Below are 6,000 nucleotides of genomic sequence, written 5' to 3'. Positions count from 1 at the left end.
CCTTCTCCGGGTGCGTTGAATGCGTTCCTTGTTGGCTCCGGGGGCTATCGTGGATCTTGTGGCAATCGATCAATTAATGCTTTAAAAAAATTGAGTACCTCTTTCTGAGTTGCAGCCATATCTGTTTGAGTCTTAGCAAGAACTTCCTGCCTCTCCATCAAATCTACGATGGTAATGGGAGATGGTCCTCCTCTTGCTCCTCTAGCTCCTCGTCCTGATGAAGGGGTGGCAGTTGCTCTGGTGACGGCTGGAGGCGTTACACTTGAAGAGATGTCAGGGTTTGCGGCTGCTCTGGCTCTGGTGATAGGAGGTGTCACGCCCAATGGAATATCTCCTCCTGCTCCGCTGGTGCTGGTAGTAGAGGAAGTAATTCCACGAGATACATTGATAGTATTGACTGGCTGCACGGTGACACCATTGATTGGGATATCAACATCGAGAGTGTTGTCAGCGTTAGTCCCATCAGGATTGGTTGTTGATCCATACCTAAGATCCACCATTTCAAAATTGATAAGATTGAATTGGATTTGAAAATTGATTTTGCAACCGAGAGATTAATCTCCCATTGTGGTCGCCAATTGTTTATGGGTGAAAATTATTTCTGCCGGTTTTGGTAATTTGGGGTGTGTGGATGAGAAATGAATCTAAACCCTAAACAAATGCACTGCACGGGAGTGCTTGTGATTCGATAAATCAATCTGTACAACTCTGGCCTAAACCAAGAAATGGTCGTTCCAGACTTGTTTCGGTTACAAAGTGAAGGAGATGGGGTTGATCTTAGGGAGGGAAGCGAAGAAGGTGTTGAGATTGTGAAGGTGTTGGTTGTGTATGACTTGTATCAGAAAGTTGAACTGGCTTGCAGAATGTAAGCTATCAGTTCTGGTGTTTGGATACAGTTGTATCAACACTTGGTTTCTGTCTTGTGTTGTTTTGAAATAGGGAGGAGAACCTATTTATACAAGTCATTGAGCCTTACCCACATCTCTCATGGGAAGTGGAGAAAGTGGAGTGATGGAGTAGTGGAGTTGCGAGTGTTAGTGTCACACGATTAGTCTTTCCCACTTCTCACATCATCACTAACTGTCCATGTCTTCCTGACACATTCTTGTGATGGCGCGTTGTGTGCTGCACGCTGTAAACCGCCAGCCCAATACCCGAGTATGTTTCCCCCAGTTTGTGACATGATTAATGTCTCGAGTGTGTGGATCGTGGGACCCACAAAAGGTAGCATGTGATGCTAGATTAAATAACTAAGTTATTTAGGAAGTCGATATTTGTGAAATATCGTGTGTATTCTATGTAGGTAATGCATCGAATATAATCAGCATGTGTGAAGCATCGATGTTTTAAGGCTTAAGAGAGTAAGTCACAATTAATCGTCTTAAAATAGATGCATGTCTATCCATCTTCGAGCGATCGTTTGGAGGTTGTACAGGTAAGTCCTTACTTGGCCGATCACTTTGTGCGGAAGAGTGGTGGACGGTGATTGTGGTGATGCCTCACTGGTGGAGTTGGACGGAAAAGATGGATTGCGACCCACATCTGCGACCGTTGGATTAGGGTTTAAGAGGTGCTCAAACACCAACCTTTAGCTTGATCGAATCCAAGCGTGGGAGACATATTTGGCAGGGCCGATCGGGCATGTGTTTAGACAACATGCTGGCGTAGGCGCTTATACCTCACTGTCTCATGAAGGTGCAATCTAGACCACTGAATTTGTCAGGCAAAGAGGAATGGCTGAGATTGATTTGTGACAGAAATCTCATGCCGCAAAGGCCGCGCGTCATGCCTACTTCGGGCGCGTGTTTTGAGACGACCAAGCCTGGTCGGTCTTGGCCGATCAGTCAGGCGTGCAGACGGCGCGCTGGTGTACACGTCTGTACCTTATTGTCCCATAGAAACGTGATCTAAGCCACTCAATTTGTCCGGCGAAGTTGAGTGGTCGAGATTGGTTTGCAATTGGAAAGTGTGACCACGCCTAGTTTGGGCGTGCGAATCGAGGCAACCAGTCATGGTATGCCTTGGCCGATTGGGTGTGGAGATAGATGGGACCACAGTGATCGTGTTGATACTCACCGGACCTGCTTAGTCTATTCCTGGACCCTCCATTCGAGCAGGAGAAAATGGACGCTCGTGATCGATTTGCGACACAAAACCCTAATTAGGGTTTTTGGCCGGCCGCGTGTTAGCTAGTTTGGCTAACCGAAAATACGTGTTATATACCTCATATGGAGAGGTCGATTGAGTAGGGCACTTATTAGGCCAGTGTTGAGTGCAGTGGTATGTGTCCGACCATCTCAGGGTAAATCTAAGCCATCCAACCATGCTGGTGAAGTTGGATGGTCGCGATCAATTTTTGGTTTTTAGTGGACTTTTCTGCGACCCTCAATTCTCCACGCTGACCCAACTTCGGACAATCATATATTGCAATCTGGTCAGGTTAGGGAAGAGTCGGTCATGCAGGTAGGAAGAAGGTCTGCCGGTGTACAAGACAAACTTTGCCTAACCGGTCATGGATAATCTACGCCGTCCAACCATGCTGGTGAAGTTGGATGGTCGTGATGAATATGAGACTGCCGTAGGCGGTCTTGTGCGCACAAACTTTTCCAAGCTGCTCCACACCAGTCTGGATATCCATTCTGGGCTGGCGTTTGGTGATTATTTTGTCAGGCGTGACTTTGCACCTTTTTGGCCGACTTGCGTGGTCGTGATTATTTCCAAGACTGTCGTAGACTATCCAGATGCTCGATCGGGTTAGTATAACACTCCGAGAATTGCAGCCTGTACGGGTATTTCGTATGTGCTTCATTATTAACACTTGGAGATTCGTGTTGCTCTGCTGAGAGCAACACTCAGTCGTCATGCCGCACCAATAATGAGAATGGAGCAGTACAGGAAATACAAGGTTGGTCATGCATTAATTGATAATGTTATAAGTTTACAGTGAGAAAGTATTCGCCATTTTATTAGTGGCTTTATCCTTTGCAGGATGTTAGCGCATAATTTGGGCTTCCACAGTTTTACCCTTAAAATGAAAATCCACCATCAACACTAGGTAAATTAGCGAAGTGAAGAAGTATTCATCACTTATCAGTGGATTTATCCTTTACAGGATGTCAGTGCATAAATTTGGTTTTACAATTTTAGCCCTGAATTAAAATCCACCATCAACAACAGTTAGACTCAATCTAGATAGAAGTATCTCAAGGAGTTAATATCTCTCTCTTGATTTGATTTTTACTCAAGCTAAAAATAATAGCGAGTCTTTATCAAATACAAGGAATACTTGGACGGTACCAAAGACCAATGTCCAAGGATCAATAAATATCAATCAACAACCAAAGGTTGGATTTCCAATTGATGATCACGAACGCACAACCTGTATTATTTCAATTATATAAAATATAATGCGGAAAAGAAATAACACAGACACCAGAAATTTTGTTAACGAGGAAACCGCAAATGCAGAAAAACCCCGGGACCTAGTCCAGATTGAATACACATTGTATTAAGCCGCTACAGACACTAGCATACTGCAAACTAACTTCGGACTGGACTATAGTTGAACCACAATCAGTCTCCCACTGATCCAAGGTACAGTTGTACTCCTACGCCTTTGATCCCAGCAGGATACTGTGCACTTGATTCCCTTAGCTGATCTCACTCACAACCAAGAGTTGCTGCAACCCAAAATCACAGACTTGATAATAAACAGATCTGTCTCACACAGAAAAGTCTACCAAAGGATAAATTTGTCTCATACAGATAAACCCTAGGTTTTGTTCCGTCTTTTGATATAAAATCAAGGTGAACAGGAACCAATTGATAATCCGGTCTTATATTCCCGAAGAACAGCCTAGATTAATCAATCACCTCTCTACAATCCTTCCTAACTACACAAGCGGATTGTCGAGGAATCACAAACAGTGAGACGAAGATGTTTGTGACTTCTTTATCTTGCCTATCGGAGAACTCTCACGATCTCAAGCCAATCAATCGATTGTACTTGTACGATAGCAGATGCAAGATCAGATCACACAACTACAATAAAGTAGTATCGGTTTGGATTCACAATCCCAATGAAGTCTTTAAGTCGTTAACCTGATTTTAGAGAAAAAAATCAAAGGTTAATGGAGATCGACTCTAGTGGGCGCACTAGTAGCACACAGACGTGTGATGGTTAGTTTTGCACAATGCTAGATGTCTCCTTTATATAGCCTTCAAATCAGGGTTTTGCCTTAGGTACAAAGCAATCCTTATTCACCATTAGATGAAAACTTGATTTAGATTCAAGCTAATATTTCTCAACCGTTAGATCGAAAACTTAGCTTGTCACACACACTTGGGTATACGTTTACTGGGTTCGTGAAAACCATGCCCAAACGTGTACGTGTATGTTGGTTCAACATAGTAACCCAAAAGGTTAACCATATGAGCATTTCATATTAACCTTGTTCTTCTTCACCATAACTAGTTCAATTGACTCAAATGAACTAGTTAAAGAGTTGTTCAATTGCTATGATATCTTATGTAACTACACAAGACACAATTGAAACAAAGATGATTCGATTCGATTGAATCGGCTCATGAACATTATAGCCACGGTTTTCATAAAGCATTCCTTAGTAATTTAATGTTTCATGTTCAGAGCACATCTTTAGATCATAACCTCTTAAGTTCACAAACAAGCATTCCTTAGTGATTATTTTGTCAGGCGTGACTTTGCACCTATGTGGACGACTTGCGTGGTCGTGATTATTTCCAAGATTGACGTAGACAGTCCAGATGCTCGATCGGGTTAGTATAACACTCCGAGAATTGCAGCATGTACGGGTATTTCGTATATGCTTCATTATTAACGCTTGGAGATTCGTGTTGCTCTGTTGAGAGCAACACTCAGTCGTCATGCCGCACCAATAATGAGAGTGGAGCAGTACAGAAAATACAAGGCTGGTCATGCATTAATTGATAATGCTATAAGTTTATAGTGAGGAAGTATTCACCATTTTATCAGTGGCTTTATCCTTTGCAGTATGTTAGCACATAATTTCGGCCTTTACAATTTTAGCCCTGAACTAAAATCCACCATCAACAACTCAATTTTCGAATTTTAGCACTACCATAATCGGTAGTAAATTTGACTTCCGAATGTATATTGGCCCCAAAATGTGATTTTGCAAAATCGTAAAATATTCGAATTTTGGTACTACCATAATCGGTAGTAAAGCGTGTTACTTTAACCTCCGAATATATTCAGTTTTCGAATATTAGTACTACCATAATCGGTAGTAAATTTGACTTCCGAATGTATATTGGCCCTAAAATATGATTTTGCCAAAATCGTAAAATTTTCAAACTTTGGTACTACCATAATCGTTAGTAAAGTGTGTTACTTTAACCTCCGAATATATACAAAATTTTCGAATGTTAGTACCATAATCGGAAGTAAATTGTGTTAATAAGTGATGCTTATTATCTGTCGATTGTGTTCATGGCCTCAAATTCAAATTTTCAAAACTTAACAAAAATTTCAAAATTTTCTACTATCACAATCGGTAGTTAATGGTGTTCATTATCTATTGATTGTGCGTAACTTTTTGTACAGAGAAATTTAATTTTTAGAATCAAGAATAATCGGTGGATATCGATTAATTTACCTACCGATTATGGTTGATGTTCTTAAGAAATGAAGAACACCAACCATAATCGGTAGGTAAAGTAGATTATTATCTACCGATTATGTTTCTGCTAGTGTAAACCCAAGAACATCAACGATAATCGGTAGGTAAAATAGATAGTTATCTACCGATTATGTTTCTGCTACTGTAAATCCAAGAAAATTTTCGGATCAAATTTTTGATTTCAAGTAATCAAATCCTAATTTTGAATCACAACTACTATCATCTATTCGTTTTGTTTGTTGAACTCCTTTTTTTTTATGTTCTAAGTTTCAACTTTAAGGTTAATGAATTTTGGGTTTTAATTTTAAACAATCAATCA

Source organism: Papaver somniferum, chromosome 1, assembly GCF_003573695.1.
Source record: "Papaver somniferum cultivar HN1 chromosome 1, ASM357369v1, whole genome shotgun sequence".
In the NCBI taxonomy this organism is placed as follows: domain Eukaryota; kingdom Viridiplantae; phylum Streptophyta; class Magnoliopsida; order Ranunculales; family Papaveraceae; genus Papaver; species Papaver somniferum.
This window is presented reverse-complemented; position numbering follows the sequence as displayed.